Source organism: Diuraphis noxia, unplaced genomic scaffold (assembly GCF_037042655.1).
Source record: "Diuraphis noxia isolate RWA-SAM2 unplaced genomic scaffold, SU_Dnox_SAM2 contig0001, whole genome shotgun sequence".
NCBI classification, from domain to species: Eukaryota; Metazoa; Arthropoda; class Insecta; order Hemiptera; family Aphididae; genus Diuraphis; species Diuraphis noxia.
The window spans coordinates 25,172,082-25,197,446 of NW_028301711.1; the positions used below are offsets into that span (position 1 = coordinate 25,172,082).

Sequence of the window (25,365 nt, forward strand, 5' to 3'; positions counted from 1 at the left end):
TTATATTACATTTTTTAGTTGAATATTGTTGAATGGTGGAGGTAAATTGTATAATATACAAGATTAGCGTATTAGCGAATAAATAACTGAGCGTGATACTTAATACCAATAATTGTAATAATGTGGTTTCCCTCCCCACAAAATTTGGAACTCTTAGCTTTTTTTTTACTATTTTGATTCAAAGTATAACTATAGAGAGTCATTACTCATTTGTTGCCGGGAGCAATCGAACCTTATGTCATCGATTATTTACATTTTATAGCAGTAATAATAGTAATAATAATAATAAAAAAACTATCATAATTTCACAACTTTAATTGAACAGTCACAAAATGGTCTAAGAATATAACACTGAGTGTGACACAATCATAGCTTGTCTACAGGAAAAAAATATTTAGTGTATAAACATAACACTTTGAATGGGTGGTTATGTAAGTAATTTCACTTTCTCAAATTTTGAGCCAAGTTCTGACTTTGGGACTGATCTATCGGTGGCCGCTTAACAATAATATCTGGTCATTAAACCTAAGCTTAACAATAATTTCAATGTATTAAATCACTGATGTTGAACGTAGTACCCCTGAATAATATCCACAATAATGTGATATAATTTACAATTTGAAAATATTAATGTATTGCGTGGAACTCGTCTCATCCATAACATTAATTGCTATTTTTTCAAACACGTTTTCGCGTAAAATTAATTACCTACTAACCTACTTCACAGAGGTGAAGGTAGGTATGGTAAGTCAAATGTCAATATGTTCATACCACGGTTATCTACACAGGTTGGCGCACGCCACTATGATGCTAATGCAGACGGGTGGTCTATGCGGTGACCGTAGTGAACTATTAGCGCTAGTAGTCAGTGGGCCTACGTTTACATTTGTATATACCTACTGGTAAATCGAAGATTTTTATTCAAATTCGTTATATCGCCCAAACGACTAAAATTACGAATTAAAAACATTCCTCAATTATTTTAGTCCGTGAAAAGGTGATAAGAACACAACCGACACCTAACCTGGAGATATCTTGGTCAATAAGTATGAAGGGAAACTTTCTACTAACATCAACTTAAGTATTAACCAACTACTAAATAGGTTTTATTACATAAAGAATAAGTAATAAACAAACTAATAATAACATATTAGAGACTTGTAGTCATTAATCATTTGAATTGAATTTATACATTTTTTTTATAATTTGAAAAACACAATACAAACAAAGTATTTAAAGAAATAATAAAAATTACCTACACCTTTAAGCTAAGCTTGTGGTGGTGTAGGATGTAACAGTACATAATATACGTGATCTAATTAATTACTTAATTTAACAAATAGGTAATAACAACACACTATAAAATAAATAAGAGATACAAAATGTATGCATTTTTTTATAATAAACACTGCCTTAGTTAACTAAATCAAACATTATTTAGGTATATATTTTTTTATGCTCATTTTATCATTAAAAATATTTTTACCAATTAATTTTAATTATTATTTGCTAATGTCAGTCATTTAACACCTTTTCACGATCTACAATAATTGTGGAATGTTTTTAATTCGTAATTTTAGCCGTTTGGACGATAATAACGAATTTGAATAAAAAATCTTCGTTTTCCCAGTACAAACAAATGTAAACGTAGGCCCACTGACTACTAGCGCTAATAGTTCACTGCATTCGCCGCATCGACCAGCGTTAACACGCCGTGCGCCAATCTGTGTAGATAACCGTGGTTCAGACAAATCTTAGAAAAACCTAAGTTTTATAAAATTAAAATATTTATTTTTTTATACCATTTCAATCAGTAAAAAAGGTGATACAATGACATTCTAGATTTTTGTGTCAATATATATAATAGAAAATAGAAAATCATTAATATAGGAGTTGATGCACAATACGTTTATAAATGTAGTAGAAAATTAATTACAGTAATCCCTCACTATCCGCGGTTGGGTCCACGATAACATTATTAATGCGATTGCGATTGCGATAACGTTTTACTGTTATTACACAGTGGCGTATTTAGAGGGGGTGAGAGGGGGCAATCGCCACGGGCATAATTTTCAAGGGGCATCACTTTTTTATTTGAAAAAGCTAATAATTATAGTTTTATATGATAAGCTATTTGTGCTTAATGCCTCAATTATTATATGTATAATACTCAACCAAACACGTGGAATTTCAGAAATAAAAATTGGTTATTTATAAAACACGATAGCGGTTTTATAGTATAGTATGTTGTATGACTTGTATATTCTATAGTTGTAGCGATGACTTAATCTGTGATGTATATTGTAAATATCAGGAAATTATTCTACGGGAAATTCAGAGACACCCCGAAACCCGTCAGTCTTCAATCGTCAATATTGTAATATATTGTACTAACTATTATGGCGGTGACTATTAAATATTAATTACGCTGCGGTTGCTCTGACTAGTACGTCCGTGCTCCATGATATTATTTAATAAAGTTACCAGTAACTGAAGTGAGAAAGAAAGCTACCTAATTACAGAGTCAGTATCCTGAAGATCTCGATGGATCATTTATAAATGAAAGTATTCACTTTCATGGATACTTAAAAAGTTTACCAGGAAATATATCACCAAAATCTATTTTAGAGTTGTGCAAAATCATTGAAGATCACAATATAGCAGATGTCTACCCATATGTAGATATTGCGTTACGTATGTATTTATGCTGTCCGGTTTCTAATACTTCACCTGAACGGTAATTATTTAGTGTTCTGAAAAGAGTAAAATCATACTTTAGATCTTCAATCAATGACAACCGTTTAAACAATTGGCAATTTTAGATATAAAATGTGAGATAACTAAATCAATTAGTTACAATGAGGACATTGAAGATTTTGCTGCCCAAAAATCTCATCGTATATATCATGTTCTAAACTTCTTTGTATGATTATGTTGTTAATTTTTAGTGATCATAAAACAAAGGTAAATGCATGTTAAAATGTTCAGGGCACCAAATTATATTTACCCAGGGCATCAAATCTCTAAATACGCCACTGTCATTACACGAACACTGTAGAAATTTAATTTTGACAATAAATTATTGTAGATAATTGTTGTTATATCGCTTTAGGTATAACTCATATACATTATACATATGTATACTTATTGCAGATAAACCACAAAAGGTTACCTACACATGCACGATTAATAATCGTCAACTGCTCAGTTGTAACTTGTAAGGCGATATTTTTGCATGGCACATGCACAGCAGTGTTTAATAAATTTAGTAGTGGAAATATTTTTAAATGGCTTCTCAATGTAAAATATCAGTAAAAAGATAATTAATTAATTAGTTGTATGAATTAAAAATGTATTAATTGATTTTTAAAATTAAAAAAAATTTAACATAACCTCCTTTTATAAATTGATTTATTATCCGTCTCATTATCCGCGGTTTCGTTGTCCGTGCAGGAACGTAACCTTCGCGGATAACGAGGGATTACTGTATTGAGTAATATTTTAATTTGATCTAATATTATGTTAAGAGGATGCTTACTACAGTTTATTTATATTTATTATTAGTGAAAATGTATAATATATTATAACTTATATATTTATATAATTTTTTTTTCATGATTCTATTTTAAAATTATTTTAATATATTATAATAATTTGAGTAATCCATAAAACTATTATTAAAAAAATTATGTAAAAAAACGCTGAAGTTTGTAAGATGTGGATCGTTTAGAAGAAAATGCAGTTATAAGTTAATTTTGATCTAATATTAAATATAAATAAACTGTAGTAAGAATCCGTTATTTAACTTTACACGAGAATTTAGAAATAAGTTGATATACAATAGTTACGCTTGGTCTATATAATATAGTTTATTAAATTGTGACTGCCAAGTAGGAAGGTCTGTGTGATGTGACTGTTTATAGCTGCAATGCACGCGGCCGCGGTAACTAACATTTTGGCCGTTACATTATTACTATTTCTTACCACCACAGATTTCTAGATAAGTAACTCTGGGAATTAGTTGAAGTCGGGTTCCACCATTTTCTTGGTTCGTAAATAGTATGCTATATGATATGTGACGTATTTATGGTAAATATTAATTGATGTGGTATTGTGTTTTATTATTTCTAGAATTTGTTGTTTGTAACTAAACAAAAATATTTTATATGGATCATTTTGTCATCATTATTTTATTTCACCTTTAAAAAATATTTCATTTCATTTATTCTTTATACGTTTTGTGTATGCCTACCAATTTATTTCCAACCAACAAAATGGCGGTCATCCCCGTGCGAGCTTCACTGACTATGTGATTATTGATGATGACTATGTAATTAATATAAAAGTACCTTATCTAGTTAGTATAGAAGTCTGTGCTTACTACTAAATTATTATTCTAGTCGAATGCTTAGTATTTTATTCATATTTTATGTAACACACGTATAATATAATATGATTAGATATGTGTTATAATTTAGGTTATTTTCACCATAGTGGTCAGTTGCTAATAATAATCTGCTTATAAAACCCAAAATAACATAATATAGGGATATATATATATATATATATATCTTAGTAATGATTAAATTATAATTATTATTAAGAACCTTATCTGTCTAACGCACATCATAATATTGTGTGCATTTATTATTTATACAATGGGTCGTTTTGTGGCGAGTGTGATTATAGAAGTACCATAGACCTTGCACTATGCATTATATAATCTTATAGTTTAAGTTCAATGAGGAGTACAACTGATCGTATACACCACCTTTCGTACCTATACTAGAATCGTACCCACGTACCTACTATATATCTAGTATCTACCTACTCGGTTGCTTCTTCTTTAGCCGCATGCCTGTATAACATAAATTCTTATTATATGTGCAATATTAATGAACTCCGGATATTAATGCATTCTATGTTTGTTGTTTTTACAAACTTAAAATTTAACTACAATCATTCACTAAGATAAATATAAATAAATACGCCACAACAAAATAATATAACATTCATATCATGTCGAAATAAGCAGAAAAAATATATTACAAGTCTGTTAATACTTAAATAGGGTTATATCTACTTTGGTTTAAAGATTTTTTAAATCATGTTCTTTAATAATCTATGTAACTGACAAGAATAGATTAATGATAAATATTAAAATTTACGTAAACGTGAACCAAAAAAATAATATATGTTTTGATGTTATATGTTATTGTGGTTTAGAGAATGAGGCAATTTACACACCACCTCACTCGCAATTTCAAAAATAGAGAAATATTTGATTATTTTATATTCATAGGTAATATTCTGAATTTTATTAAAATAGTTTAATTTAAAATATCTAATAAATAAATCATATATTATAATTTCCACTAAACGTGAGAGAGTCTGCACGCTATAATGTTATATGTTATAGGTATTAGACTATTAACCATTACTGTTAAATCTTGCACCTAGTGCTGCGATGGGTTAACGAGTCGGTAGCTATAGTCCGTCTCATGAAAAGTGGAGACTGGCCGCCGCGATCCAAGCGGATTATTTGTTGTAGTGGTTATCAAACAACAATATCGCCAACAGTTCGTGCAGCACCGCCAGCGTTCCGGATTGCAACAATAGAATGAGAACCACTGTCTACGCGGTGGTCTTTTCGTGAGCTGGACTATAGTAGCTAATGTCACGTCACGTTGCGTCTTTGCACACACACGTAAACACATAACATAGGGTGATTAGTGAATGCTCAAAACAGTCAAAACGTCCGCCGAGGCACACACCTACCATCCAAACGTTAGGTAGTCACAGTGAGCTGTTTTCATTAATATTAAGACACATGACCATAACTCGTATTTTAGTGATCTAATTATAATAGTTAATAACTATCGACTAATAGGTAAGTCATAACTGGACACTGGCAAATCTTTTCTCTAACCCATACCATTTATCAAATAATACTTACAAACGTGTATTTAATATTTGGTCGTATAGTGTAAAAATACATATACCAGTATGTTCTGATGAGTACAAACAACGTTTGATGAATAAAACCCTGCGTATGCAAAGACAGATCAGTGGCTTGATCGAAAAAAAAATTATCTGCTTTAATGTGGAATGATTTATAAATAGAAGTTATAATGGTAAACACACAGTTCTTTAAAAATGATCGTGAGATCATGAAAATGAACTAAATAAACAATGATAATTACAAGGCCATTTTTATAGCGCATATAAACCAACTCTCTGCTATAATAACACCATACGCCTATGCGTAGTTGTAATGAGAATTTATTTAGATAATATCTTTATTAAAATGATTATATAATTAAATATTAATTAATGTCAAATTCAATTACAATCACAGAAATACATTGTAGAATATTGGTCGATTAGAAAATATGAAATAGAGTCTCTATTAGAGACTATTAGTGTACCTGAACATCAATAATGGTGTTAAACATACAAATATAATCATTACGTTAGGTACTACTTACTATTCAGTTAATACAGTACAAAACTAAAAAGTTAATCATGATATTAAAATTAATTACCTAATTATCGAGTAGATAATGATATAATAATATTGATTTCTTATTAGATAATCAATCAATCTACAACGTAATAAATACAAAAAATTTCCTGGATGAAAAAAAATGCAAAAATCAACGCCCCCGGGTGGGCTTGAACCACCAACCTTTCGGTTAACAGCCGAACGCGCTAGCCGATTGCGCCACGGAGGCCCATTGTTCGTATAACAGAAACCAATGCTGTTAAGTGTCAGGACAGGAATTTAAAAATTTTAAAAAAAGAAGCAAAGCTTATTATTTAACTAATCATCTAGACTTAAAAAAACAAAGATTATATAGTTGTATAATTTTGAATGAAACTGAATGTCGTAGGTTGTCTGGTAGGTTAGCAATGGTGAAAAGTCAAAACAATTTTTTTTGGTACACGTACAAACTGTACCAATACGGTTATACTAACAAGAAACAAAGTATACCTATTTTAGTCCAATGTCTACGATTTGATATGTCTTGGATCATATAATATATTATATTAATTAAGAAGAGGAATTATTACGATTAAGTCAGTGTGTGAAAATTTGTTTAGATAGTAGAATGAACGACGAAACGAACTCATCATTTTTAATTCTCCTCCATAAATAGAGTAGATTTTGGCAAAATAGATATATTTTTCAAAACGAATATCGTAATAACAATTGTAGTAGATACAACATTATCTACTGGATACTTTCGGATTGTTTAGACTGAAATACAGATTATATGCAGTGAAAATACTCTATTGAATGTATGCAAATATGTAGCATTAAATACTGAAATATGCATAGATTATGATAAAAATATATACTAAAAATTAAATTAAAAAGAAAACATGATAAATTGACTGTCATACAAAATATTTATTGAAAACTATAGTTCTCATAACAGTATATTGCTAAATGTTGCTTTAAGTGATACATTGTTGAACTATGTCGATTGTCATAAAAAATTAGTCACATGATGTCATTGGACAGAAGGAATTTAAACTAAGAAGAGATACGTTAATATGTTATTCTTTATTATATTTGGCAGTGCAGTTTTTACTTCTTGTGCCATTAATGTAAGCGTCGATCATACTTAGAGCATCGTAGCCAGGATTTTTGTTGAGTAATCGAGAATATTAATTAAGACGTTTGTAGAAACTTGCCAGTTAAATTAGTTCGTAAATTAACACATTTAATCATTGTGTTTACGTGTATAAAAATACGGATGTATATCATTTAAATCACGCTACAGTGAAATATACACACAGACAGAAAAATGCCATTATGTACGTTATGCAAATGCTATAATCCACGGCCAAGTTCAGACTTTACCCACGAAAGTTTACTATATAATATTATGAAATATAATAGAATTATACTTGATGACTAGCTATAGCCGATTGGTAACAGGTTCAATGGCATAAATAGTAAATAATTACGATAGGAGGAAGTCAATTAATTCATCATTTTATTATTTACATATATTTAATAGATATATTATAGATATCCTTATTACAATTTAGTTGCGTAACAATCCAAATAATGCTAAAAATCTATTTTAATTTAATTTAAAAATAATATGTAACATTTTCAATACTGGAATGCGGAGTTTACTTGCACATAAAAGTAAATACTTGAAGTACTAAAATAGTACACACTATAAATAAAAAATATTATTAATATAAATGTCAATTGTACTATATTTCATTAAATCATTAATCAAACAAATAATAATTTGTGCATTTCTGGGGAGAAAAGTAAAAACAGCACTGCAAAAGAAATATTGTTATTGTTGATATCACATCCGGACCGGTTCGTACGGCGCGGCGGTGGCGGTGTGACGAGTGAAGACCAAAACGTGACCTTCGAATGTAACTGTGCAACGCGCGTTCGAATCATGGTGGCGGCCGATTGTCGGTGCGGTGACATCAACGCCTCATCCCCTCCACTTAAAAGTCACCTGTAGGTATCACGACCACCACAAGTAACAAAGAACAAGTTTTGCCTACACGATGGTCGCCGCCGTTTGCGCAGCGTTTAAAATATTATGTATGATTTTTTTACCGTCGAGGAGTAGATACCATTGATTATAATTATAAATACTATTATTTATTATCAATGAAATTACATATTACAATAATACTAATTGCTGAATAATTGATATGCATTATTTTAAGAAATTTCAAGTAGATAGTCGTAATTTTCTTTTAACGCTTTTTATAAATATTTTTGGACCATTTCTGAATAGATATCTGTATTTTTGTGTCTATGATTGAGTCTAAAAAAGTATTTTTTTTTAAAAGACTGCTGAATCTTAATTTCTCAAGAACTACAGTATCATCCAATCATTTGAAAGAATTAAATGAAAATTGAAAGGATAGTTCGTTAAGGTAAATAATTTTATTAATTAATAATTAAATAATCATGGAATAATCAAAAAAAAAAAATTCAGATTTTTTTAAAATTGTTCATTGTTTTTAAGGCACATTAGGTGTTTCACATAATATGTGACTACATTATCGTTAAGAGTGTGGCCAACAGCCGGCCTCACCTACTGCACTAAATAATATTTCACATCAAAAGCATGAAATAGTCATTATTGGTGTAGATACCTATTTTTATTTTTTTTTTGCCAATAAATAAAAAAATATTAAGAAAGTTATAAGATGTGAAAAAATCAATTAGTAAATAATACCATTCTGAGGTAAATTTACCGTTACAATCAATTACTAAATAAACTGCATGTCAAAGAGCTAGTTAAAAATATATCGTACAGTTAAAAAGTGTATAATATATATTGCTTATACAGATTGTATATATTTAAAATATATATACTTATACATATATTTCTTTTTAAAGAATAATATTATTTTTGAAAATAATTATTAGTGAAATTGAACTGTGAATACATATCGAAAAGTGGTATGAAATTACAAATAAATTGTTCATTAATTGCATGAATAAATATTGCGTATATAATAATATTTTCGACCGAGTTTTATGATTACAAAATAATATAATATTTTATAACTGTGTAGTTGATTTACAATAACAACACCGCGTACAATACAGATTACAAATAGCAATTTATATTTACCCGAATATCGAGTATAGTTTATATTGTTATATACCTATTTTCCAATCGGGTAACAGTACGAGAGTATGTTAATTATCACAATATTCAAAATGCATTACATTAATATTCCGAACGGAAAGTTTAACAGTTAATAATATGATGTCAAAGATCTTTTATAAACTCGACTTCAAGATATAAAATAATTACAGTCGATATGGGTATGCATAATAATATTAATATAATCAGTGGAATGTATTTAAATTCAAAGCAGGAAAACAAAATTATTAATATTGATGAAATTTGATGTTCCATCATTATCTATCACCTGAGTTCATTCACATTTATTACAGAATACGCGAATAAATTATACATTTTACTAACGACACCGCCGAATACTATTCTTATGTCAACTGCCCAATTATGACCTGTGAACAACAATATGTAGTAGTTAGATGGGAGGGTACCATTCTCTTCGCGCAATAAGGTTATAAGTCACAGCGATAAACCGGTTCCTACATTATTAATTATTTTTCTATTGTACTGTAACGCTGTGTTTTTCATTGTAATTATGTACTCCTCGACACATCATAATCAACCCATTTCCTTGAATTTCTTATTCTTTTGTTACGAACATGAAACTTGCAATCAAGGATAATATAATATGTATATTTCATTTTTTTTTCCATTTGGAGGTCGGTGCCCTGTTATTTAAACCTACAAGGTCAAAGTTAAAACCTGTCCTGACGGAACCGGAATAGTATAAAGATTAAACTTAAAATATTCTTTGACAATTCTTCTTCAACGGTTTCCTATATTTTGCTTAGTACTATAAATAATTTATGTGTAATTAGTTGGCCAAGCCATAATCGTATAATACGTACATTTATTTATTTTTAGATCAATCAAGGATGTCCAATTTAAGTAAATAAAAAAAACACAGAACAATGATACAAAATATAAGGCAAAGCTACGTTTAAGTGAAATCATTGATTGTTTTGTTCTGTTATTTTGTAGTGGGAATTGATTAAGTTCAATTCACCTTTGTTTTACGTAATTACTTCTTCTCAAATTAAAATGAAGATATAATATTATTACCATACATTTAAGAATTTTATAATAATAAGTAGGTAATATTGCAAACATTCAATATTTAATTCAAAACTTTTTAGATTATTGTCAGTAACGATAATATTTTCCTTATGTCTGTTTGGAAACGAATTACGTTTTAAATAGATGAAAGGTTTTTTTTTGTTAATACTTTGGTTGGCTATCGCCGAATTATAACCATACTATATAACTCGGATATATACTATTAGAATTTTGTTTTATTTAAAAATTCCTCCATAAACATTTTGATTGACTTCAACTTAAAAACGCATACTCTGACCATTGCAGTGTTGCTAATGCATATTGTTAGTTTATTATCAATATTTTAATTTTAAAGCGTTCGGTATTGTTCAATCGACCAAGTGGTTGGTGAACATTTATTCGTTTATAAGTCAGTGTAGTAACTCAGTCGGAGGAAGGGTCAGGTTAAAAACCATACACGATACACTATACATTTTTCCTTTAAGTATAATATAATATTATACTGTTTAAGTGTAGTGAATCTACTATATAGCATAAATTATTAATTCTTTATTGCATTCTATAGGTTACCTATATTATTTATTAATAAAAAAAATACAAGTAAGAAGTGCAACTATTTCGCTACCTATGCTTAATATTTAAAACGCAATCTTTTAATAATTAATTACCTATATATTATATATACCATATTATTTAAATGTAATTCTAGTTTACAAATTAAATTAATAATTCCAATCAATTAGTTTCATTTTTGTAGACAACAAATTCTATTCTATTGAATTCTTAACTTTCAAATTGAGAGTATTTAAAATAATATAGAGTACTTAACTTTAAATTCAAAGCGTTGCATTATTGATATTTATGTCCAATATCCATTTAAACAAAATAGTAAAAGAACAAAAAAATATAATGCTTTACATACTGCAGTTTTTGTTTTAGTTTAAAAACATAAAACTTTTTTTGTGTATAGGTACATCGTCAATTCATTAAAAAGTTCTTAGTTTTAATTAATATTTTTACAAATTGCTCGTTAAAAATATTACCTAGGATTCGTTATTTTCAATAATAAGTGAAAGAAAAATAGTAAAAACAAAGACGTTTGCCCTTTCTTCTAGCAGGTTTGCCTACACAATAATATATTGAATACTACTAGTTTATGATTTTTCTAATAATATTAATATATTATACATAAATATTTGATCTATTGTATTTTTACTGGAAATCTTATCTATTTTATAAAAGTACATATTATGTTTCAAAATAATCCATTTATACATATATATCTATACATACACCATCACATTTTAATTTTGTATTAAAATTTATAATTAGAAAACATTTTTAACTCTTATAACAAAATTGAATATAGTGAATCATACACTGTATGATAAATGAATAATGATCAATGTAATTAAACCGATTTCTATTTTTACATACATATTTTATGCTTTGGCAATGAAATATATACGATAGGTGTCCATAATATTTTTGGGTGATTATTGATCTAAATATTTACATACATTTATCAGCATCGAATTAGATGAATTCTGAGCACCAGTAGGTCTAGTGTTAAACCTTTTGTAATGATGTTATGTTTGTGATAGATATCGATGAACTATGTCATATTGATATGATGTTAAAATACGGAACCCGAAAAATATGAAATATAATAATAATGTGCACTCAAAATACCTGCACGTGCTATCGTTATCTGCGGGTATGCGTCAGGGCATAATAACATATTATTTAATATTATACTACATTAAAATTTACAATACTGTTGCTTTTGGGTATACAGGCAGTATATAGCTTATAAAAACTAATAAAAAAGATTCGATCAACATTTTTATCTTTCTATTTTCGAATGTGACATATAAATACATAAAAAAAGGCACAGAGAACATAACAGGCACAAGGCACAATTTGCTATTGAAGTATCACAAGGCTAAACAACTATGCTGAACTCAAAACCATAATATTCTCCACTTTTTTTCAACATTTTATTCTTTTAAATTGTTGGAATGATATCTAATTCATAATGAATAAACAATTCAAGATCTTCGGTAATAACTAATAAAACTAAAAATAAAGTTTATCTTGAACATTATTAGTAACTAAGAGGTATTACATAGTTGTTATATAAGATTGTTATTTTCTTGTCATTCATAAATTGGATTTTTTTATGCAAAAAAATGACTGCGTTATGTACCTATTTATAAGTACTCTAAAAATAGATACGTTATATAAAATATACATTAGTGACCAACACCTATGTTGTTTTAGATAAACATTGGATATATGAAACATTTCTAAAATTAAGTTGATTGGATGTGAAGCACTATATATGAAGCACTTTATGTGAAGCATATTATTGGTTAAGCATTGAATAGGGAGATAAGAAAAGATAAGAAAACTAAAAAAATCTAAAAACTTTGTTAAATACAAATGACATAAAATAATATTTTAGATTTATGCATTATAGATTAAATTGAACAAACCCATTTCTATCATGCCGGTAGTTTTAATTTAGAAATTTAATTTACTTGCAGTTAAACAACTACCTATACCTAAAAATAATTTAACAAAAATCACAAAATTAACAAATAAAATTTAAATTAGTTACCATTTAATTTTTATACTAATTTGTAGGACCGTTGTTATTAATTAAACTTCTAATAGACCTTCAAAATTTAAGCCTAGGTAAATTTATGATATTATGCTTTTAATAAACAACTGGGTAATCCAACAAGCTATAACATAATAAATAATATATTGTGCTAGCATGCTTCGTAAATTAAATTTCTTAGGAATATTTAATTAGTTTACTATTAGATTTTAATGCATATATGTATTTAACAGCATTATGTAACTTAAATTATATTTACCTAAATGTACTTATGATCATGCGTAAATAAAAAATAATTTTATTTTTTATTTTACAATTTGAAATACACAATCTGTACAACACAGCACAATAAGTGTATAATATATACTTATTAATTATAAACATTTTAATAGTAACATGAATATTTTGAATTAAGAAATCACACATTGGTGACACTTGCAGCCTGGTAATTTAATATTATATTTAAAGTATTTAACTGTACAAATATTAAGTAATGTTTTGCTTATATGACCTAATACACGTGAGTATATACTCAAAGTAGACTAATACTATTGTTGTGAAAAACAATAAATATTAATTAAATAAATAGGTAGGTAAATAAAACAATTCTAGATACATTGTTAAACGTTTTATATGAAAAGTCAAATTTAACTTTTACATCCTATATTAGATGCGTATTGATTTGTTTAGGATTTAAGGCTCCAAAATGTTATGGTTATTAATTAAAACATAACAAATGCAATTCAGTAGGTATACGACTAGTGCTCTTCACGACCTTGGAGACGTGTTATAGGTACCAGCTAATGCTCTTTGGGAATTTTGTTCGTGTTTTATATTTTTAAACATGCATTAACAGCAATTATTGATTTTTTTTATACGTAGACAATTATTTAAATAGATATTACTACATTTTCCTTTTTAATTTCTTGTTTCAAACGCAACGGTTTTGATAAGTGAGTTTCGGAGAAGAAATTGAAATTCATTATATTCAAAACTTTGGGCGTCGGCTATTGTTCGGTGGAAAACGGCACGGTACGTTAAGTCAAAAGCTGTTTAACGAACCCATTTGGGGTCTAAATTCGCGTTCTGTTTATGCAAGCAATTTCGAGTGGTTACTTTTTTTTTCTGCTGTTATACTACCGCGTTGTTTATTACTTTCATGCTATTTAGTTTGCTCACATAAAATGCATTTAATTTACACAAATTTATGTTTCATTACGATTCACGTATATGTTATTAATATTTATTATCTTACGTCGTTATAACGATGATGCCCAAGTAAAAGATATTTATAATATTAGCTTAAACGATACACATTAAAAATTTCAACTCTATAAATCGATTGAAATTTTGTTCAATTCGTTGTTTAATATTCAGTGTCATAATGTTCAAATTTCATCAACCATCCTATATCACAAAATACTTGTACAAGCACCACTTGAAAATACGACTTTTTGAAAATGTTTCCTTAGTGCAAATGTATATGGTACCTATAGTACCTATCATGAAAATTACAAGTCCTCAAACTATTTTTCAATGTTAAGCAACTTGTCAGTTAGTCAATTATACCAGTTTTGTCATTTTTAGTTTTTACTTAATAAAATCTACGGTGAATTGAATACAATTTTCAATCCGTTGGTTTTTAATATAGTTGCGCGTATAATCCGAATTTGCTCTGGAAGAAATGATCGATATATACAAACTAGTGTAACTCGATTTGGGCTTATATCAATTGCACCGTAAATCACAGGTAAAAAAAGAAAAATTATGGGATAGGAAAAAGGTATACATCAATTGCGCATATTTACATCGATATTTCAATGTTATAAATTGTGTACGTCAAGTGCGCCGATCGATTCTAAAATACATCATTATATAAATATGTGTAATGCCATTTATTTCTATTGATTACACAACTTAAAGATTAGCATTGTTGTATATTTGGTAAATAAGGAACTTACAAATAGGTTTTGCAACTATGGTTTTTACGTGTGTAATGAAATATGATATTTGACCATTTGTTCGACATATTTTTAATTGCCTCACAATATGATGAAGCTGATGTTGCCAGATAAGTCACTTTTATATCAAATGTTTTAAAACTTTTACAGTCATTGACTTTTAGATTATAAATTGTTTAAATTGTGTGTAGGTAATGTATATATTTTTGTTTATTGTTGTACAAATCATTATAAAAATAATATAATTAATATAAATTAATATTTAACTATATATTATAATATAATATAATTATTATAAAAATTAAAACTAACCAAGACAGTCTGTGTCATTGTCAAATGCACCGGCGCAATTGATGTACCTATACCTTTTTAATATACCTTTTTTATACCCGCGCAATAGATGTATACTATACAGGTAGTGTCCCAAATCCGGCGCAATTGACGAACACCACTCGATTTAGGTGTGGCTATGCGGATAAATCTTTTATTTACTAGGTATAAAATATAACCGATATTAATTTTAAACACAATTTGTGGAAAATTATTAAGTAATTATTGCATTGAATTATTTTTAAACAATTGCTTATAATTACACTGTAAGTTGTAAACAACAGCCACCATTTACAAACTAACATTTCCATCATAAGTCTCAAAAATTCTTTCTTGAATTTCCAATGATAAAAAAAAAAATAAGGGCCAAGTATTGAACAACTATCCTATATTTTAAGTTGGACAAAATTACACACATTGAGCATTATCTTATCAAAATCGGTTGAGTAGTTTTAGAGTGCATTGAGCATAAACTTGCTGTATGTGAAATTTTTATAGGTGACAAATTATTATATGAAATTCAAGCTCTTAAAAATCTACCATTATGTTTTCGAATAAGAGCAAATTTCAACAATGTTTATTTATTTATTTAACCTAATATTATTAAATAATGAAGCTATTATTAAAAATGTATTTATTCTGTTAAAATCTTAATTACTGGAGTAATCAAGGTATATTTACTAATGTAAATACTTAAATAGTAAACATGACGAAAAACATTCGGTACGATTTGGGTAGAGGAAACCGTAGTGGTGATCCAGATAACATTATCCATTATGTAAATCTGGGCAAGAAATTAATATATAAAAACATATTATTGTTGATAAAAATGAATCAATTAATATATTGCATTTGATTAGTATTGCAATAATTTAGATTATGTGTTATAAAATCATGTATCCCGGAACATAACATTTGTGCCTGACATAACAATTTTTTGTATAATTTTTACAGTTCTACACTATTACTTTGATTATAACTTAAAAAAATTCATTTTAATTTTCAATTAAAGTAAATTTTTTATTTTTATTTTTTCAAAGTAGATAATATATTATCAGTAAATTATGAATTTACCAACTTTCAAACAATACTTAAAAAAAAACTAAGTGTCTACATTATTTTATGTATTTATCGTCTAGATGACTAGATGCATACGAAAATATGAATTTATTTATACAATAATAAAATATGCTTGTCCAAGTAAATCAGATCGATTAAGTTATACTGAAAATTAGTTCAGTTTTAGATTTCAAATTCTTTTTATGGATAAATTCCGTCTGTTAATATACCTCTAATTGAGTCTTATAATAATAATAATGAATAATACAATTGAAATTGAAACAAAACAAAATATGTATATTTAATTAGTTAGAATTAATATTTTTAAAATTTTTAACATTTAATACTCTTACTTTTATAACTTAAATTTTTGATTTCATTTGTTATATTTTTAAATTGGGAGGAAAATATTTCATTATTTTTTTTATTAATTTAGGTATCTATGTATTACTTTTTCGGATTCAATCAAATTATTTTTTTGATCAGGTTAAGTGTAAACTTTGAGTACCTAGTCCTATAATGCACAATGCTAAATAGGGAAAATAATTCTAATGCGACCACTTTTGAGTTTCAAAGCGATAGAAAAAAAGGTAAAGCAAATTAGTTATTCTTTTGTCATTTTAATTTTGATTCATTTACTTTTAATTTTATTATTTTTTATCAATCGTCAAATTAAATATTATAATATTTATAAAACTGTTTCTGAAAAATAAATTTTAGATAGTAGGGATTTTTATTTATGTTATTATCGATTCTGAATTAATGTAATACTTACTTTATATAGGTAATATTATATTACATAGGTACCTAGATATATTGTATGAATAATTATTATAATTTATCATTCATATGAATTGTTATTGTTTTCCTTGTACTATTAGCAGTCGGCCAAGGATTTAATAACAGATTTATTATCTTGCCTATTTATTTAAAACTTAATATCTAATAAATTAAGTTTAAATAGCACTTGCTATGCGTATCTCTTCCTATTTGTATCATATCATAGTAGAAGATATTCGCCTGAAATTTTTTATATTGTGAATTGAACAAATTATTATTTTAAAAATTAAAAGTAATATTATTTATCTTTTTTTCAGATCATGAAAATGTGCTCATTTGAATTGTTTATTTAAACATGTATATATATATATATATATATATATATATATATACATAAGTGTCACCATAGTCTACACTCATTATTTCGAATAGTCGTGACTTCTTCAAAATTCAAATATATCAGTTTTTGTATAATTTTATATTCTGGATTTGTTTCATATTATGTATATAATATGAAAATCAAATTTTGAACGATTATTATTTATTAACAAATAATATTTGATGTTTATATGATCGGAGTTCAGTGGCACACAGGTAATATTAAAATTCAAAACAACATTGTTCTACTCATATGTTAATACATTCTGGTTATTTTTAAGTGTTTAATTTTTTTTCGTCAACCACTTAATAATTAATTATTGCCGATTGGTGATTGATAATAATTATAGTAATTATTATGATGATGTGGCCACACAACAGTGTTTGCCAGGCTTTCAAGTTTAAAAGGTTAGGTTAGGTTAGGTATAGTGTAACCTTGTGTATTATTTGTACACATTTAATTACCATTTATAATATCGATTAATAAAGATATACATTACGGCACAAAATCAATTAAAGTCCTTTATATTTTATTATACATATGCATAAACCTATTTATATAAAATATATTATGTAATTTGCAGAATTTGTTAGCAAATGAGCAATTCAGTAATATAAAATATTATTCAGTATTTTGTGAAATATAATAGCAAAATATACCTTATGATTCACCGGTGTTTATGTGTATGTAGTTATCGTTCACTATGTCCAGCTATTTTAGCATAATATATTTTGTTTTTTATGATTGAATTGCATTTAAAACGAATCGTTGCTTATACACTTGAACGTCTTCAAAACATTTTACAATTCAGTATTATAAAATCAATCGGTCGAGTGAAATAGAATATTCATTCATTTCACACAACTTTACTGTTCATAAATAAACGCAATTCGCGTAAAACGTTCATTGGTATAAGTGTTAACAATATTATAGTTATTTGCTTATGAAATATCGTCATTCTCAAAAGCAATTAATAAAAAATATATCTACACAATACGTGAAAGTTTAATAATATAATATAGTGAACGAAGTTCGTACTAAATAGTACATATTATACGTTTTTATTCAAATTGGTATCTGACTTTCAATAGAAAAAATAAAATCAATTTTCATGATTTATTTATTTTTGAACGAGCATCATGATTTACATAGACATTTTATTTTTGTCTTAACCTTTAATATCTGATTTCGGTCAGAGTATGTAAAATGTTTATTATAAGTATTGTTGTCTTATTAGAAGTTGCAATTAATTGAAATTTTAAATAAAAACTCTGAGCATACCTATGTTTATTGTAGGCACTATATCAGCCTCATATTCTAGTCCTAGTGTATATAATATATATGGTTACCAAACTAACATTAATATTTATATTAAAAGTCACTTTCATTCAAATCATGTTGAAAATTGGGGAGTTCACAGAACATTTTTTCAGGTTAAGAAAACTACTGAGAAAATTGAAAAAGTACAGTGCCCAAAAAATATCAACAAGCGTCTATATGGATATATTTTCCAATCTACGGATTAAACAATTCAAAACATTTGGAAAATATTAAATTTTTAATAAATAGATGACAGCGTATAAAGGTTAAAATATCACTATAGTGTATTAAAATGAGATCCATTTAAGAGTTTACTGGTGAAAATGTTTACTTTTGAACTCTATAATGCACCAAGGATATTCACTTTTACATCAGAAACCACCTCCAAAGTTTGATATTGAAGCAATATTTCGACTAGTTATGCTGTACACAGACACACACACAAAAAAAAACTCATCATTGTAAAATCAATACATTCATCATTTCGTTCAGAATCTAAAATATTAATTATTACTTAGGAAAATATTATAAACATAGAAATATTGTATCATTAAGTAACTATAATATTAATAGGTACTATAGATTTATGAAAAATATGAACATAAATGTACCTAGATTTTATAAATTCATTGGTCTCAAAGGCTCGTTAAATGCTGAAACCATTCTTTGTAACGACTTAAAAATTAATATTAATCTCTCCAAAACATATTACCATTTTATGTATACCATATTAAAACTATTCTGTTTTCAAATGTCCATAAAGTAATATTATATATATAATTTATTATTACTATTATTATATTGTAATTACATTTTTCTTTTACCTATTCTGTTCTGACTTAACCTACTGACTACTCATAAATATGCATTTTATTATTTATTATATTAAATATTTAGAATACGATTAATTAAAGAAACTTATCACCTTCAATACTAGCCATTGACTTAAAGAAGAAAAGTAAACGATTATCTATTTATGTAATATAGGTACCTAATCTATGATGTGAAAAATTATTTGCAAAAAATAAATAAATAATAATAGCAATGGTTATTAAATAACAACATTGATTCTCGTGAAATTTTGTATACCCTTGCCATACTATTGTTTGCGGGAATACTTGTCAAATAGGTTGCCGGGAAATTGATCAACCCCTAGACTTTCCTATTACACTTGTTAGCATTATACACGACCCCCCGGGGAATGTATGACGGCTAAATCATCTTAGCTGTGTATAACATACATAACCTTTTATCTAATTTGGAAGCAACCAAACATATTATATATGTATATATATATATATATCACGTCTAAACCACTAAATCTCTAAGCTTGACACATAAAACAACTCAAAAGCAAATTTACACATATTCAAATCGATTCATAATAGAGATTCGCTACTATTACTATTATTCGCTATAATTGGCTACTCTAGTTTTTTTAGTGAAACAGTAAAAATTATTTGTACTAAAGTATATTAAGTCTATTATTTTTTTTCTAAGTACCTAGTATAATATAATAAGTGTGTATAAAGACGAAATATCGAAATCTCCTGTCATTTATTTTTATTTTTCATCAACATTTTTTTGATATTATTTTATTCTCTACTTTTACACCATTTATGGAATGGTCATTAAATTTACGAAACTATTAAATATAATTATTAAACGATAGCTAAAGTCTTTTATATTATGGTTTTCTAGACTACGATCATTATCTTTGTAAAGTACCACATGTTTAAATCAGCACACATTTTATCTCAGACTTATTAAAAACGTTTTACTTTTCAGGTTCATTAAACAAATTTTGCAAATTAGTTCACTCGATTTTAATTATATTACAATGTTAAATGGGATTAGAGAGGTCATTTTTACTAGGTATTCATTATTGGCACAATGGCACGCACAATATATCCGATATATAAATCTCGTAGTATGTTTAGTGCAACTGGACAATTATTTTTTTTTTTTTTAATGCGTGGTATATAGTGATTTAGTAGTGTTTTAATTGTATTAATATAATTTAAGGATACTGCAGATTTAGATCCACACAGTTTACCTACGGTATAAACTGTTATAATACATTATGCAAATTGACATTCATTAGCAGGCGACAACAATGGCCACATTATCGGATGCGTTTTCGTGATGTATTGTATTACATTTTACAGTGCGTAATAGCCGTACCTCTATTTATAGGTATTCACAAAAATTAAACGAGAAACCATCACCACGGGCCGCTGCTTATCATCGGGTCCATAACATACACCTAAGAATCTAATTTTTGAGTGAGACTGTGTGAGAGTACTGTCTATTTGATCTGTATCTAACGACATTTGGGCCACAACATTGTAAATGAAATAAAATATCGTTTCACACTATACGTGTACACGTTTGTTTAGATAGGTACATAATGTAATGTGTAGGCGGCAATAGCATCATATACTGCCACTACGTTTAAAATTATAAAACTAATTTTTAGTGAAGGACATTGCAGTTGACATCATCACGCGGCCATCATAATTTTACGTTGTTGTATTATATTGTTGCACAGCGTTTTCAAATTCACCATTATGGACAGTCCTAAAATGTTTAGAGGTGATGACTAGAGAGCCTAGATAATAAGAGAGTGACCAACTAAGTAGATAACAGCCATGTTTGGTCCAAACTTTTCCCGCCTTTTTTTGTTTTTGAAATTTAATTTTTATTAAATTATTATATTATTATATAACAATATAATTATGTATTTTATAATACATAATATACATGCATATTACGTGCATAATTGTCATAATTACATAAATACATTTACTATAGGTAACTAAAAAAATATATTATTTAGCTTTAGAAGTAATAATATTCTAATTATATAATTTGTACGGAAAAACATTGTTATTTTATTATTGTTACTTGGTAGACGATGTTGGACCAAGTCGGAAATCTGTAAACTCGTAGATCAAATTTATACATATTCAATATTATTCTATAACACTAATGATTCATATTTTAAATAAAATTACCATCAAGTGTTGAATTTTAATTCTAACGCATAAATACAATTGATAAAATACAAAAATTAACATACATTTATAATTTAACTAGATTTTTATTTATAAGATATGCATATTTAATATTCTTGAAATTCAAAACTGCCTAGAAAGTGAAAATACATGCATTAAATTATAATAAAAATAAAAAAAAAAAGTACATATTTGAGTAAGCTATAAAATATTTGTTATAATATGAATGTATGATAATATAATCATCAGCCACTTTAGTCTTTAAGAAAATTAATAAATCAATAAATTAATAATATTTCACAGTAGTTTCCTATACAATATACGTCTATAAGTAGTAGATACTCGATAGTCGATTGTCGATTTGAAAATTATTTGAACATTTTGGACGAAAAATGATGCTCATAAACAGTGATAACAGCCAACCAATAGAAAACGTTCAGCTGGTTGACCACTCTCTTATTATCTAGGCTCTCTAGTGCTGACTATATACGAACGGCAAATAAAGATTATCAATAAAACATGTATGACTGATGAAATTAAGTTTTTTTTTCACTCTGCAACAAGACAAATCGACTCTTATGTTGGACGTTGCTGAGCTGCGATAATACGACGATAGGTACACTGTAAATACGTATGTAGTATAAGAAAAATAATATCACAATTTTACGTTCCACGCGAATAATATTATGAAAACAGCGGTATAGTTTGCGTGTATGTCTGATGGACAAACCGTCAAAACAATAATGATAGTAATAATAATAATAATAATATAGGTACAATACATTATAATACCCAGTGTGTACATACTATAAAGTTGTAGTCTCGGTCGCGCACTAACGGGGACCCGCTGCGTGCATATAGTGCTCGCCACCGTACGTGAAGTGTTATATAATATATTATATATAGGTACCAACAAATATAGTTCAAACAATAAAATAAAATATATATATCGTATTATAATTTACACGCCATACCACATAATATTATTAATATATATATTTATGTACACATTCATATAATGTTTATATATATATTGCGTATAATAAAAGGTCGGTCGAAATGAAAACAAATGCGTGCTAGTGTACGGCGGCCGACCAATGTTAATATGAAGATATTATTATGACGTGCACGCGTGCATGTGTGCCGGTGCCACCGTTCATTAATTGGTATACACGATGCAGTCTACATAACACGCACACACACACAAACACACACACACAACCATAAACACACCGCACGAAGCTATAGGTCAGCGTCAGGGAAAAATGAATTTTATTATTGTCGCGTCCCCGTGGCCCGCCAAACCTAATGTTATATAGGTACACACACAAAATATATTATACTCACGGAAATAGGGTTGGTGAGGAGGGACTTTGGCAGGTCACTAGCCCTTCCGCTGAGCCATATCACGATGTATGATACTGTGTTTGGTTTTAATCACAATTATTATTTTATTGTTCTCTGAATTCTATATAATAATATCGATTTCAATTTTCTAAGCCCGTGCATTTTATTTGTGTACCTAGTACTTGTGACAGCGACATAGATGGTAGACAATATTTAATTGCTATATAGGTAATATGAGTTTTACCACACTTTGTACTGGAATATTTGAAAAAAACCAACGAGTGCGCAGTGGTCAAGGTGATAATTTTTTTAAACGTACTAATCAAAATATATATTTCATGCCTTTAAATGTGTTGAATCTTAAGTGCATAAATATTTTCTATATTAATTCATTACTATAATATAGACATTGTTTTATCTACTTAACTGTTTCAATATATTAAAGTGCCTATATTGATGGTATAGGTATAATGAATAAAAAACAGTGATGGGAAAGAACGCGTTCACTTGAATGCGTTCCATATTGATATTGTGTGAACTTGACATGAACGAATTCGATTTTCAAGAAATGAACTTGAACGTAAACCAAGTTCTTATTAATTATGATTTTGAACGTTTTGGGTTCGTTCATTGATAATTTAATTTTCATAGAACAGGCTATACGATAACGTTTTGAAATGTTATGTAGCCGATCTGGCGCCTTCTCAGGAATCAAAAGATTTAATTTGGTTTATTTTTAGTTTTGATATTTATGTTAGCCCTGAAATTACGACGCCGTTGATCGCCGATATAATAAGAATAGTATAATATCATTTATAGTATTATATTATTATAATTCTGTTGTAACTTGACATAATAAAATAAAGTGTTATAAATAACATTCCCAAAACACGTTCATACAAATTATTTTATGCTGTATACAGAGTGTTTCACAGAATACAGGGTGATTGGAAAAATATAAAAATATTTTTATCACGCAATCAAAATTACTTTTAATTATGATTTTATTTTCGTTTATTACTCAACATTATTTTAACCACTAGTCACTACTCTATAATTATTATTTTAAATTAATAATTACTAATTAGTTACATTTACATAGGAATATAGCAATATAGGATAAAGACATAAAGTATGCTGTAGAGCCGCATATCGCCGGTTTCAACGCATATTATTTTTATTATTTTTTAAACACATTTTCTTTAGTAACTTTTTATAATTTTTGATCATTTTAAAAATTATGAACTACTGAACTAGAATTTGATGAACTAGTTCATTCTAAAAACTATGAACTAGAATTTGAACTAGTTCATATTTAATGTCTTGAACTTGAACTTGAACTTGAACTAATTCATTTTTAGAAAGAACATTCCCACCACTGAAAAAATATATGTATAAAATAGGGTTTTCAAAATTCACGGGTTATAATCTTGGTATAAGTGAGTTGATTTCCAAGACCTACTTTATGTAGCTACGAGTTGATTCCCGCACCATAATTAGGTATGTACGATTTGATTCCCTCACCATTATTAGGTATGTACGAGTTGATTTCCTATTATTGTATAATAGTATACCTACTGTGTTCAAGTTAAGAGTGCCCAAACTCACGCATGCATACTGAGCAGTCGCAACTGTCAGACCCCCCCCCCCCAGGCGACATCAAATGCCCTGTGATTGGTCGGCATTGTACGACCGCCGCCGTCAACTGTCGGATTCGGCGGCGTTCCGCTGTGTATACAACTTGTTATAAAAACAATCGCGCGCTCAGCATACCCCAGCGCTCCCTGTGACTAGTAGCAAAATGCATGTGCGAACAGTACTAGTTTTCATCCGAGCGACTGGG

At 27.8% G+C, this 25,365-nt stretch overlaps 1 protein-coding gene and 1 non-coding gene across 2 annotated transcripts in view; both read right to left on the minus strand.

The window, feature by feature from the left end:
* The window catches only part of LOC149060369 (limbic system-associated membrane protein-like), a 589,994-nt gene that overhangs the window by 364,880 nt on the left and 199,749 nt on the right, over positions 1-25,365 (minus strand). The gene's annotated exons all lie outside the window — the stretch shown is intronic.
* Positions 6,661-6,734, minus strand: TRNAN-GUU (transfer RNA asparagine (anticodon GUU)). The gene has a single exon. It is a non-coding gene; the product is annotated as a tRNA-Asn (tRNA).